Source organism: Convolutriloba macropyga, chromosome 9 (assembly GCF_964194025.1).
Source record: "Convolutriloba macropyga chromosome 9, txConMacr16.3, whole genome shotgun sequence".
NCBI lineage: Eukaryota > Metazoa > Xenacoelomorpha > Acoela > Convolutidae > Convolutriloba > Convolutriloba macropyga.
Window position 1 is genome coordinate 57,917,397 of NC_134476.1, and position 15,376 is coordinate 57,932,772.

Below are 15,376 nucleotides of genomic sequence, written 5' to 3' on the forward strand. Positions count from 1 at the left end.
TGTCCCTCTGGCGAAATTGAGAGACAAAATTTTTCGACCTCAAAAATGTACCTCACGGATCGTCACGGGTGGGGACGTCCCCACTCGTAACAAAGCGTGTACACAGATCGTCACGGGGGGACGTCCCCCCCCCCGTGAGAAAGCGTGAATTTGGTCTTACTACTACTATGGTTATTAGGCCCGTGTTGATTAGTGCTCCTAAACCAAATTCAATTGAAGATCATCAAACCCTTACGGGGAAAACACAAAACTAAATGTAGCAAAAACAAGAATGCCGTTGATAGTGCACTCAAAAATAGTATGGTAATTTTTCGAACATGAATTTTACGGGGTAAAATACAACACAATACAATTTTTTGAGTTCATTTTCATTTGGTTTTCAGGCCGGGAACTGCAGAAACTCAAATAAGAGGTATCTAATTCAACGACTTTAATGTATAGTGGCTGATAATTTTCGCCAGAACAACATCACACTAATTAGTTTGCTACCACTTGAACTGCTTACCCAGGATCAATTGTCCGAAGCCCTACCAAGGTAATATTTACCACAATTTTGCTTTGTTTAGATTTTTTTCTAGCGGCCGATATATAACTCAAAAGCACATTATTCGATGTCATAAAAAGCATTTACTTCAGTTTCAAATAAGTCAGCCAAAAAGCAGTTATTTGGTAGTATTAAAAAATTTTGTTAACAACAATTCAGCGCCAAAAGTTTTAACCACAAGTGAGATGTTCAATAGAAAATTGAATCTTGTCTGTGCCAAAAAGAAACAAGAAATGCGAACGGCCATAATATTGACCTTCATAGTGAGAACTCTGTGTGCTCACTTCCGCGAATTTGTATTTTTTAATCAGAAACACAGAAGCCAGAAGCAAAAGAAAAAAGAGAAATGGATCTTCCCTTATGTGCCCACCAGTACGTTATGCCTCCCCCCCCCATGTACAGAGCACGTGCAATTACATAGTAAATCACTGTTTAAAAATATGATACTTGCGTTTTGGGGTGCTAATAATATGCACTGACTAACCTGAGGGGGAACAACTGGAATACAACAGAATTGCTCCCTATTGAAATATTTTGTAGAGCCCTCAATTTTTAGCGGTTGTTCCGTTTTCGTATGATTTTCCGGTCGCGGTTATGTTACTGTCACCTCTAACAATACGACTTTGTTAATCAATTTCTTTACGGCTCTTGAACCGCTTGTAAGACAGCTTTTGTTTTTTTCCATATGGATAAAGATGTCAAAAGCAGGGCCATTTTTTTTACTTGAAAAAATGTTCCTAAAAAGTGAAGGTTGGTTTTGTTCTTGCTGTCATATTTTTAAATCGTCGAAGACAGAGAATCTCTAATTTTGTTTTTGTTTGCCAACATGTGAGGTAGAAATAACTTCTGTGTCGTATGGTGATTTTCAATCGTTTTGTTTTTGTTTCTTGTTTAAAAAATGAAAACTGATGACGTGAGTTTACCTTGTCGTGTCTAAAATGTTGCATTAACACGAGGTTAAAGAATGGACGTGTAAAAAAATTTTTTGATCTTTTCCGTTTGTGTCCCCCAGCTTAGTGGGCGCATATTGTTTCCCCCCAGACGCACGTGCCATACTTTTACATGATGATTTACTATGTAATAACATATGCTCTGTAACTTGGGGGCGCATAACGTACTGGGGGGCACAAACAGAAAAAAACCACATTTTTATGCCTAGTTTTTGTTGTGTTTTTGATTGATTCCAATAGCTAAAAAACATAGTGTTTTCTCTGTTTTAGAGAGAAACATTTGACAATCTGATTTAATACGGTGAAGAGAAAAATTTTTTAACTGCTCCAGAAAAAGCCAAGATTTTTTCTGAGCAAACAGCGGAATCTTTTTGTAGTTCCCGCGCCCCGAGTCTGCTGCGATTGTTGAATCAACGCTGCATAATTACGAATTACTGGCTGCATTTAATTTTGTTTTTGACTGAATTTGACAACGGTATAAAACGTCACAAAGCTATTGCTCCTGAAAATGTTATCAGAGCAAATGCTATCCAATCCAAACAACCTCTGCCGTTTTCTTGAAGAAAATTACACCTTCCCTCGATCTGTAATATGTAAGCCCAGAGTCGATGCTTTTTTAAGCGACACTGATAGAGGTTTATAAGATTTCTCTGTTATTGCCAAACCAAAACAAAAAGGGAAGTAGTTATATCTGGACTTGTAGGGGTTGCGGGACTTTGAGCTTGATTTTTCAACTTTGTACGTCAGAAGACGCATCAAAGTCAAATAAAGCTGGATCCAATCTCGTTTGTCAAACACAATTGTCCACCAAACAAAATGTCAGTCCTGATTTAGTCAGTAGTCATAAAGCAGCACCACACAAACAAAATATACTTGTTACTCGCTGCTATCAATGAAGAAATTTCTAGAAATAAAACTTTGGCACATCAATGAACCACGCAACCACGCATGAAACTGGCAGCTACGAAATTTTTGTAATGAAGAAAAGCCAGTTCAGGCCTGGAAATGCGATGAAAACATTGATGTGGCAAAAATGATGAAACTTTATTATCCGTTCGAGGGTGTTCTTCTGTTCTTTGTTTAAAACGGGTATCAACTGCACCTTCTAGCCAGGAAACTGTTGCTAGCGAAAATATTGCCAGAAATTTTTGCAACATTATGACAATCGATACTAGACCAGAGAACATTTGCGGTAATCGAACTCCAACTTTAGTCCTTCCGGAACAAAAAACTGTCCTCATTGAGTTGGTGTCAACAAAAAATGATATTTCGTTATTTCTAAAAATTTGAAGTCCTATTTAGTTAAAAATATGCTAGACCACGTTTTTGCTTTAAAAATATCTTTTGACTATTCTGTCCTGGCTTCACACTCTATGTGGAAGCTTTTAAGAACTAGTAGCTTGGAACCACGCAGCGGAAACGAAACATAGTAACCATGAGTAGTACAAAAAAGTAATGGCCCTGTCTTGCTATTTGAAACCGCCAATGAGAGAGAAGATATTTCTGGAAATATTTCGGAAGGCTGTCCGAGATGAAGTGGGTGATAATCTTTTATTAAGTATCTTTTTCTCTTCCTCTGCTAAATTATGCATCGTTTTTGAATTCTCTTTTCCAACGATTTAAAAATCGTCTTTTCCAATCTTCTGACTCGGTCAATTTGTTTTGTTTATGAAAAAGTATTAGCAAATCCCTCTGGTCCTCGCTCGGAGATTATCGAAATTTTACTTAAGTAAATTGATAATAGTAAAACAAGAACGACAAAATAGCAACGATTTTCAAAGTTTTCTCCAGAAACGAGACCATTTTGTATCTGAGGAAGCAGTGGTTGTAGGTACCAGGAAGAAAACGGGTTCAAATTTTGGAAAAAATTACCGACCAAGGTCTTCTGCTGGACCTTCAGCAGGCTAAGTTGATCGAAATTATTAGTTTTTTCAACCTCCGTGTACCTACACATGAAGAGGCGATCCCTCACTCTTTTAACTTGTGCTTGCTGTTATACTCCGATGAGTTTAAGCCAGCCAACTGAACCATCTATTGCATATTTGTTCACAAGGTCACTGGCTCATATTTTATTCTCATTTCGTGGTTGAACTTTCAGAAAAAGGCAAAAATTGAGGCGATTTGTACTACCTTGATTTCGTAGCAGAGCGATCTCAAAAATTGTCCTTTCTAGAATATCTGAAGATCTGAAAATTATAGAGCAACCGCCAAATGTCGTAATGCTTGAAAAAACATTTCTTGCCACAATTCTTCGTTTTCAGTCTTTTCCGATAACGTCGATTATCATTCAGCGCTTTGTTTTGTAGATAAGTTTTGTTCGAAAGGTCTGTGCTGCAAGAAATGCTTTGTACACGTTGATAACTTCACTACACATTATGGCGTATCGAACAGTTTGTTGCTTATTCTCAACAACTTTATCAAAATTGCCGATAAAGCTCCACTTGATTGCAAGCTATCAAAACGTTTTTCAACAAGGTTTTGCCAGGAAATAGAGAAATTCAGTGCATACAGCAACATTATTGCTGAAATCAGGCATCATCTCTTTGAAGGTGATACAGTACACAATGAATATGATTTCTCATAGCATGGTTATCGGTAGGGATATTATCTCCATTGATTGCTTTTATGTAATTAATCAGAAGCTGCATATCTCTACCTATATTAAAGAGGTTGAAACCAAACCAAGGGAATTTGACATAAAAAGCTAAAAAAAATACAATTGTGCTTTTGCAACTTCTGCTGAATCAACGCTGCACTTTCTCTATTTTATTATGTTTAGCAGAAGGCGAAACACAATTTTTTTCTACTTAATGTGGTTTTTTAAATATATTATTGCCAAAAGGTTTTTAAGGATTGAAAGGAGAGTAGTTTTTTCTTTAAGCTCAAAAATCATAAGGGTTGCAGTGTAAGGGTAAACCAAATCTTCACGATCTTTGGGTTTCTGTCAACTGTTTTGTTCGACATTATTCAACAGCAAGGTGAGCACTGGCAATTTTTAATTCAATAATCGACATCATTTTCTTCCTTCTGTGCACATAATTCTTGGAAGCTTGCCAATTTGTTGCTTCTGCTATCTGAGATTCGTAAATAACGTTAGTTGTACGTAGCCATCTGGACTTTTATTCTCGCAACATGGTCAATTCTTTAAAAAGTAAAAATTTCTTGATGCCTTTCATCACATCGCCATGATTCTCCGTTTTAATACCAATGCTTTTTCATGCATCGATAATGCGGCCGGACTCTGGTTATGGCCGTTTTGCTTTGCGCAATAAATTTTTTTGATAGAAATGCGAGTTTGTGGGCAAAGACATAACAACTTCCTGTGTTCAAGTAACTGTTTGAACAAAAGCTTTTTGATTGTAAATTGGATTTATTTGTTTCCTGTACTTGAAACATCTTTTTTTCAACATTCATCAAAAACTGCAAAATTTAGTATTTGAAGTCTTGCGTAACCAATAATTATCTTCGCAATACTGAATTCTCTTTCTAAGCAGTGTGACTTAATATTTGAGATTTACTAGACATTTTCAAAACTAGATTTATCTAAAGCTGAAAACGTTTCAGAACACAATCCTCTATGTTGCTTTTTGGTAGACAATCGAATTATACGAGGGTGCCGAAAAATGTGAGCTTAATATATAAGCGGATCCAATTATAGTTTTTATGGGTACCATGGTAAACGCATGTCCTCTGCTGACGCATAAAAACAAGCCCTTAAAAAATGAGGTGTGTGATCATTTCATTGAATTCAGTCTTTGTCATTCCAAAAGTTGGCACCGAAACTGGGCATAAGATTAATGAAAAGTTGGGGTTTTCTGTTTGTTATTCTAATTGAACTTTTTTGGTGTTCCAAGATATCTCTGTTAATAAATAAGGAATAAGTTTTCTCTTTTAGTGATATTCCAATTTTTGCTCAAACTAGTTTGAAATCTACTTGTTTGATTTCAAAAATATGGGATTTCAAAACTTCAAAATGAGAATTGGATTCAAAATCAGATTTCGAGACATTTCCGTGTGTTTAACAAATAAAAGTTTTTCTGAGCTACTGCGAAGAAGTTGGTCTTTTATAACAACAAGTTTTGTTACATTGCAACTTTTTGGGAGTGTTTTAGTTTTAAACAATAAATTTTCCCTATGCAGTTTTCTGTAGATTTTAGTTTTTTTACGTAACACGATTCGACTGTTTCTTAATAATGACCAACCTCGTTTTATTTTTATCAATTTATTAGGATTTATATGAGCTTGGGCCAACATAATGACCAATTTTAGCCCATTCTCATAACGCTGTTGATTAATTAATCTCCATAAATCAACTAATTTGCGAAAATTGAAAACTTTTTAAGTATATTGATGTTGTTTTTTATTGACTTTGATGGTCTGGTCTTCTAATAGCCACAATTGGTCAAAAAATATATATTGAAAGCAAATAGATTTTGATTGTTGAGCTACTCAATAATTGAGACCAAGAGTGAGCGCAAAAAATTTTTGAAGCTTATTTAGTTTTTGCACAATTTTGGACAAACTCTTCATCAACTTCAATTAACCTAAGAGCTAAAGAAATTAAGCTCATTCAAAAATTCAAAAGTTCCTCCCAGTTTTGAACATCCGAGTTTTCAATGAGAATCAAGCGATAAATCGTGTAATTTTCATGCATTTTTACGTGTGAGTTTTTTAAAAATTTCATTTGTTTTCATACAAATTTTTAATTGACATTCACACAAAACTCTTAAGGGAACAGGCCAGCACTTCTATGTTTTTCACTTGATTTATAGTGTGATTCAATTGAAACTTCATGTGGTTACGCCAGAGAAAGCTGTGAAAATTTAAGCAGTTTTTGGTGAAAATGAGCCGAAAATTCGGTTTTTACATAGGAAATTGAGTAAAAAACATAATTTTTGTGTTATTCACACGAGAGAACATAGAGTGCACGATGCTCGCGTTATTTGCAATTTACATGTTTTCGTCAAAACACTTTTTTTGAGTTGCAAACCAGAATGTACTCTCGGAATGTATTCTGAATGTCTGAAAGATTTAATTGACACAAATATAGAGGCCAAATTAGTCGTTTAGTCGTCATCGAAAAGTTTAAAAAATCTCTCAAGAAGAAGAAGAAGACACGATCCCATGAGTACAACAATTAGGATTAAAGGCCCAGGACTTCTTCTTCGCCACTACAAGCACTAAGGTAATTTAACATCATTATAACTTCTAATTGACCCTACTGAGATCTTTTAAGTCTATCAATGGATATTTTGATTCGGTTTAAGTTCATACATCCACGGAAATTACTCAAAAACAGAATAAAGTGATTAACAACTTTACAAGTGGTTCACACTTTAATAGTTGTTAAATAAAGGGCTGCAAACTATCTGAAAATATCCTTTGTTAGCTCAAAAGATGCGACCAGACAGGTGAACATTTGGAAAAAGTCTCTCGTCAAGAAAATGAAAGGAAAGTTTAACAAAAAATTTAAACGGTTTTGTGCATCAAGAGAAACAGCAACTACCAACTGTATGTTTATTTTTTTATTCATAGTTTCTTTTAAAATTACGGAGACCAATTTCTGCACTGTAAGTGCAGATTTTGTCCGAGACAGTTGTCTGTCACATAGTAAAATTGTCAGTTCTTTATTGGGTTAAATTTATAGTATTTCAGATTCCTCAGTAGTATAGTAATTTGCCTAGTGCTTGTAGGGGGGGGGGGGGGTGTTCGGACACCCCCCTACAAGAAATTTTACCTCTGAAAAACTGATTTTCTCTAAGTCAAATCAAGTTTTTTGGCTAACTTTTGCCAGCCTGGGTGCATTCTCACCCACACTGGCAAAACTTAACCAAAAAAACTTGATTTGACTTAGAGAAAATCACTTTTTCAGAGGTAAAACTTCAAACTTCTTGTAGGGGTAGTGTTCGAACCCACCACCCTACAATCACTGGGCAAAATACGGCTGTTCCAATATTCACTAAACAATAACTGGATAGATCCTAAACTCGTAGAATATCATAATTTGATTTTTTTAAAAAAAAAACTCGAAAAATCCTATATGAGACACCTGATGCCTACAACTTTCAAAATTTTTCAAAATTTTTTAAAGTCCTAAAATGGTTTGAAATGGATTTTGCGCTATGAAAGAGCACTCTAAAGTGATTTTTTGTTGGCTTCATTTTGTTCAACCAAGTCAGAACCGGAGCAACTCAGTTTATGAAATGGTCTGAAATAAGTCAAAGAGCAGTTAGAAGCAGTTTTTGTTGACAATACTTTTGCAAATGTGCAGGATGATGTGGAAAGCATGTATTTTTTTATATACATGTTTAACTATGTATGTTTCTATCAAAACAAGTACTAATGATTGCATGCATGTATTCATAATTGTACGTTTTATGTATGAACGAACATTTGAAAGAAATGAAAGAATGAAAACTTTATGCATAAAATCATGCGTATTCATGTATATAATAATGAAAGTGTATATGGAAGTGTATATTTGTTTATAAGTATACATAACTGTGCTTAAGTTATGTAATATGTTTGTATGAGTATAAATTGAAATGTATGTTTTTGTGTAGAAATTGTAAATGTGTGTATTTGTCAAGACGTTCTTGGTTTTATGTGTGTATGTTTTTCTATATGTATACAAAGGAATGCATGTATATATGTCTGAAGGTGTTTAGGTATTTATGTATTTATATGCTTACAAGTCAGACGAGAGAGACAGAGATAGGTCCCTGGAGGGCAATTTAATTGTTTAGAATAACATTATTACTTGTCTCCACAATCCAATAAAATTATATCTTGCAAACAGATTTTGACCTTCAGCGTTGATAAACTCTGTCCTTTATATATTGGCAAGCAAAATGTCACAACTAAAGACGACAACAATTTTTTGATGTTCTGAGCATGCTTTTTTTAAAAACTGAATTTTCTTCTCCTATCTAGCTACCATATTAAAAACTATCAAGATTTTTTACAGAAAAAAAATTGATGCTCTTTGTTTTTTAATCCTTGGGAAGAAAATGATAAAGTGTTGCAACACAGAAGACAAAAACAACTTTTTGATGTTCTGAGCATGCTTTTTTGACAACAGATTTCTCTACACTTATTCAGCTACCCGTCTAGGATTGAGCAAGATTTTTTACAGGAAAAAAATATTTGAGATGAATTGTTGAGAGATAAACAATAAATTGAGCTAAGTAAAAAGAATAAACTCTGTAAAAAACCGAAAATTTTGTTGGGAAAAGTATGATATGCAGGAGCAGCTGAACATTTTAGTTAAATAAAGTAGAATGATAGGAATTTATCAAGAGTTTGAATCAGACAAAAAGTGTAATGATGTATAAGAAGAGTAGTTTGCACTGGAACTGTAAAAAGTGCTAAAATTTTCTTAAAGCGCTAAAAGTTAATTAGTCACTTTATCAATAAAGCAAGAACAAACACAAACTATGGATCCGTGGGTGGTTGATAGAAACAGCTTCAGAAATGTATAGGTTTTGTTTGCGTATTGGTAATAGCAATAATGGATACTTCGTGCTGGGACTTAAATATTAGACAAAAGCGTAAGGCATCTTCAGTGAATGCTTCCGATAAATTCAACTATTGAACACTCCAAGTAAGGTACCAGAGCAATTCATGCAACCAGAAATCAAAAACGTTCGTTACAGTGTCTTATTGTATCAAATTTACTGCGTTCAGTAACCCTGTGTTAATATTTTGGATTACTTATTGTTCTGTCCACTTTTTAAAATGAGATTACCGTAACGATATTTCATAGAGCATCGAAAAGAGGTAAATTCAAAGGAATCCAAAATTAAAAAGAAGCAGAGTCTTTATAACATATAATTGGGCTAAGCAGTCTGGCAAACTTATTGGAACTTAACACAACACTACTGCTACCTACTACTGCTACTGCCTACTACTACTACTACTACCTACAACTACTATCTAAATTAGTACCTACTACTACTGCTACATACTAGTACTACCTACAACTACAACTAGATACTATTACTAACTACTACAACTACTTATTGGTTCTAAGTTACACTAGTACCTACTACTAGTTCCTTTTAATATCTTCAATTTTTACCTATTTTTTACTAACTATCTACAAGAATGTGTTTCTGTTTTTCTAAAAAATGAAAACAATTCTTATCTCTAGAGACTCGTTAAGCATAAACAACAGAAGCTTTTATCTATCTCAAAGTAATTTGTCCTGATTGAGGCAGACCGATAGAATTTACCCGCCAATATTTGCAACAAATCATTAAGTGTTTGAAGTTTTTTCAAAGATATAAAGCACGCTGAAACTTTGTCGTATACATTAACTCAGTAACTTTCAACTCAATGTTAATTTGTTAATTAACAATTACAAAATCCATGGTATGATATATCTGGTTGATATTTAACTAATTAAATCAATTGATAGATATGAAACGCAAACTTTTTCAAAATTTCGAATATGAAGGATTGTATAGCGTAAACATTGACTGGTTCACAATTGCGTTGCACTATGTCTATTTATAATATCAACTTTATACAAACATGCTTGCTTCAAAAAAAGTGTGTACCATAATGGAAACAAACAATTTACAGTGTACCCACATTATCCAAAAAACTGAGGTTTTACCTGTTGGTTCAGTTTTCAGGTAATACACAACTTTTTCTGAATCTTTACGTTTCAAAATTTATAAAAACTGAAAACTGATGGGATAGCTTGCCAGAAGGACATGTGTTAGTTGAGTTTCATATTAACCTTAGCTTCGGCTCAGGATGTGTTCACTGCTAAGACTGTAATTGTGAACTTTTTTCATTAAAAGTTTAGCGCTACATGATTTGGCAATTTTTGTCATATTAACTTCTTCCTAATTTTCTTGAAATTCTTTTGGTCATTTTTTATTTGATGAAAATTAAAATTAAATCAACCTCATGAAACGCTTCTCAACAAAATTAAGTGAAACAGTCTTGTTGGATTTGAGAGCTCAAACAAAAACCTTAAATTTAGGTGTTTAGGTGAACAAATTTTGTTTGTTCTCAACGTCTGCTTACACCAAATGGTTCAAGAGAAGTACTTTTTGTGGAATATGAAACAAAATTCTTCTTTATTAGTGTTCAAAACTCAACAACCGGAGACGGTATGGCTTTGGATAAGCAAGTATAATAGAATTGTGAAACAGGGCCGGTCACTTTACCTAAAAGTTGAACCATTGAGTTCGAATTCCAGTTTGTGATCTAAAATAGTATTCAAGGATAAGAGACTTTTTCAAATAAAAAAGACTTGTTTTTTAGCATTCAAAACTCAACAAACGGAGGCGGTATGGATTTCGATAAGCAATTAAAATAAAATGGTAATGCTTGGTCAATCATTCTACATAAAAATGGAAGTTTTGAGTTTGTGTCTGAATTTGTGATCTAAAAACACTATTCAAAGATAATTGACTTTGAAAAAAGAGTACTTTTAGTACTAAAAACACAATAATCGGTGACCGTGTAACTTGGTATTACCAAATATAATGAAATGTGATAATTTGGCCTATCGCTCCATTTGAAAGTCAAGGATTAAATTTGAGTTTGTGATCTAAAAATAGTATTCAAGGGATAATTACCTCATAATAGTTGAATTGTGTTATAAAGTTAAGAACGCAAAACAATTGAAACACGTTCTCACATTCTATTTAAACTACAGTTATATATGTGTCAAAAAAGCGAAAGAAATCTTATGCTTTTACTAAGCTTTTTGATATAGTTAACTATATTATATAGACTATATCCACATGGTCTGTTATGTAATCTTTACTGCACGAGTTCTACAAGCGTTCCTGAAGACTATAATTTTGCATTTTTTTTTCTGCAGAAAAGAACAAAAAAAAACTCATGATTTTCCGAAATCAGCAGTGTTGACATATTTTACCAGTAAATCTTGACGAGAGTGGTCAGTGCAACTTCTTAAATTATTAATTTTCTCTGAAGAATGTTCGGCTAATGAACTTTAAATAATGCAAATTAACTAATATGGAGAATTTTTAAGTCATGACCACATTAGGTAACATTTAACACAACTAACTTTGATTTTTTCCTACCATAACAACCGTCAACACAGACAGTAGAAACCAGATTAGGCGCTTTGATGCCATCGTCAAACTGACAAGTACATTTCTACATTCTTTTGGTCAATTTTGGAAAAAGTGTTAAAACCCTGCTATCCAAAGTACATTAAGTTCAAAGTTTAAAGTATTCAAAATTTTCGGAAATTAGTGTTTTACTTTTCAATGTGTTAATAAGTATTCTTGGCTTTGTGTACCTCGTTTTGATGGTATCTTACCAAAAAGGTTTATGTTTCCAAACGTTTGTTTGTTCAGGATGCTATGAAGTGTCGATTTGAGTTCTTTCAACTGAGTCAAAGCCAAAAAAAACAACTGTCAAAAAACAAATCCTGATTATAGAGGCAATTAGGCTAATTTGATTTTCAGGTTTTTTATTGCAGTATTTTAATTTTCTCTGAGCTTAAACATTGTGAGAAATATGTAAAACTGTCTCTTAGAAAAAAATTCCTGGTGGAATTTCACTACTATGTGTTTTGCTAAATGCCACTATTGTCAATAAAAACTATTGTATTTAGCATGATTTCTATCTTCATGAATGTTTGTATCCTCTATAGAAATAAATGGTAGAATCATTACGTACACGAAAAAGTTTCTTTTCATTAGTAATCATATAGCAAAACCTTAATCTTCATTAAAGCTTTATTGATCTGCAATTTACGCTATGAAAAACAAATCAGCGGTCTCACAGGTAGTATGAAAACATTTTTTCTCGGCTCTCAAAAAAGGAATCCCTAACGGAACTGCAAAATAACAAAGGTATGAAAAGAAACGTTTTCCACGTTAACTTTGCTTTTTATTTGAAAGACTTAAAGTAAAACAATGCCTAGCTGACATAAAAAAGATATAGACTATGCAAAACAAAGTTTTATAAGACTTTCTTGTCTACAAATGTTTATGTACAAGCGTATGTTTCATTACTACTTTAACAAATTTGTACTTTTAGGACCTCAATTGTTTGCCTGGAGGAAACTCATAAGAGAACGCACAAGTATTCACTTCTTGCATTTATTGGAAATGTCGTTCTGATAAGTTAAATGCTTACTATTCTTGATACCATAGCTTTATGGAGTAACGAAGTTTTGCGTTTGCGTTAATGAATACTAAGGTTTTAAAAATTTATGAATTACTTAGGTAATATACTGAAATACTTCAAATTGACACATAGCTTTAAAAGCTACTGAGTGAATTCTGTGAAAAACAAATTTTTCATGACAAACACAAGTTGTCGCACATGTATACAGAAAACACTAGTACATACTTACGTCTATGGTTCAGGTTGAGCCTTTGAGCAAAACATGTTTGTTATCTACTAAAAGAAAACGTGAGCAGAGGGTTTCTCATCGTTCCTCAAAATAAACCACGTCAATACTAAGCAAAAACAATAGTATTGTACAAATAACGTAATATTGAACGTACGACATAGAACAAGGTACTATATAACCTAGAAGCAATTGTAACCATGAAAGTCAAACAATAAGGCCAATAGGTGAATTAAATAAATTTGATTTGTCCTGTTTATTCAATTGCTTCATTTAAGTTAACGTTATACTGGAGCACACTGTGGATCGAAATGTATTCCGTATTAAACAATTGCAAGCTTATGTACTCACTCTCTTTTTATCTCAACGTTTGCTGCAACACAGTAGAGTTTTCTCATATATGCATTCTTGATCACAGACTAAAGAATACTTAAGCAAACTAATAAAAGTGCTTTTACCCGAAAATATTTTGCAAGAATTTTGCAGAGCAGACTGAACTTCTCACACGCACAGTGCAATTCTTCTGGTTTATGCCTAGCAATCAGATCAAAACCGTGAAATGTCAATGTCCGAGGTACTTAGGAGAAACTTCAATCCATTTTACGAATGAAAACCTATAAGAATTAGTCTAACAGATTTAACAACTGAGGCCTCCTCGAATTATTATAGGTATTCATTGGAAACTTTTTAGCTAATTAGGCCAATAGAACGAATGCTAACGTCCCAGCCAATAGTTTGAATTTACTTTTAACTGAATAACTTGCTTCTCAAAATAACATTTTAGCGCTTTCATTCTTGACTGGTGTTCCATTAAGTTAGTGTATGCCAAAACCCAATCTCAACTGCCTGTTTATAACTTATAATGTATCATATCCTAACGCAATTTGAAGGCTCATTTCAGCGCACAATTGTCTATCAGACTCGTTATGAAAACAATATTGCCTTCATACAACAAAGGAATGACAGTTCAATTTCATGCTGGACTACCTTCGATCATTGCCTCATACCCAAAAAATTTATTGATTTTGTTACTACATTACCTAATATAACCGAAGAAGAAGACTTTATCAACAACTCAGCCACCCGGAAACTGAAGTAACTTCTCAGCATATACCCAATCCTTTGACTTCTGACATAGAATCACTTCCCATGGACATCAAGAGCATTTTGCGCAGTTACGATTTCGAAAGTGTACCCCCTCTTCAGGAGCCATAAAGATTACTTCGCTGCTTTAGAAGACTTGGAAAATCTGTGGAAAAAGCTCGAATCATGTAGAAATGAAACCAAACTAACCACTATTCACAATAAAATTGATCATACTACATCATCCACATCCGATGATAACAGCAAGACTGTGATATCTTCCATCTTAGAACGATTCCCCAGCCTTCTCGAAGAAAACTCAAAAATTGAAGAAAACTTCCAGAAATTTAGCACTGAGCCATCGTCTAACAATGCTCTACAAAAGAGGAGCCATCGTGTAGTTGGAGGATGTGTACTTCACAGTGGAAATTTTCCAGAAAAGAATGAGATTCGATGAAAGTGTGAGGTGTTCATGTGACAATAACAACTAGAACTGAAAAGATCTTGTTGATTAAAGCTTATGAACTAGACGTTGGTTTTCAGTATTGAACTGTTTCCATTTTTAACCTGTTATTTTTAAATGCTGTGCATTATTAAACTTCATTGTGTATGCTCATTATCCAAAATTTAGTAGCTGCAAAACCACTCCTTTAAAATACCGTTTGTTGATTCAACATTATCCACGTCAGTGAAACAGGAAACGGTGTTCGGCCTGTTCAAATTAGTAGAAAGTCAGAAATTTGCTGTAGAGTAGGATCCCCAAGCCGTAAATTGTTGTTCCGAAAATGTTGAAACGGATACGCGCAAGAGATTCGACGTTATTAAGAGCTAACGTTAGAAAACGCCGCAAATTGTATTGATATAAGTAGAGCCGAAATCAAAAAGTTGCTGTTAATTACCCTAAATTGTTAGTTGATGACTAAGAAAAATACCTGAGTGGGTTAATTGGTCTCATGTTCGGTTATGATAGTTTCATATCAAGTCCCAAGAGCCGCTGAGGCATGTTCATGGCCCGCGATGGTTTCAAGATAATTAATTTTTAATTTGCTTTTAGTGTCTATACTGGGAGATACTAAACTTTTTTTTCTCAAATACTCGGTTATGATTGGTGAAAAACTTATTAGTCTCATTTGAGAAGCCAATTTAATTGGCCACAAAATTTATCTTAATTTATCAATTAATAATTTAAATAAAATGTCGACTCTCTTTTAAATCGGCTTTTTTCACTTCAGCTCTCTTACAAGTCACCGGTTGAAACAAAAATTCAACCTGACCGCTTGATTTTTTTTGAATAAAGGTACCTTTTTTGTGAGAAGTTCAGTCTGCTCTGCAAAATTCTTTCATAATATTTTCGGGTAAAAGCACTTTTATTAGTTTGCTTAAGTATTCTTTAGTCTGTGATCAAGAATGCGTATATGAGAAAACTCTACTGTGTTGCAGCAAACG

General features: G+C 33.8%; 1 long non-coding RNA gene across 1 annotated transcript in view; it reads left to right on the forward strand.

The window, feature by feature from the left end:
* Positions 1-434: 434 nt before the first annotated feature.
* Positions 435-15,376, forward strand: part of LOC142345491 (uncharacterized) — a 29,044-nt gene continuing 14,102 nt past the window's right edge. Inside the window, exon 1 of the long non-coding RNA XR_012759331.1 lies at positions 435-535. This is a non-coding gene — a long non-coding RNA (uncharacterized LOC142345491). The remainder of the gene's footprint in view (positions 536-15,376) is intronic.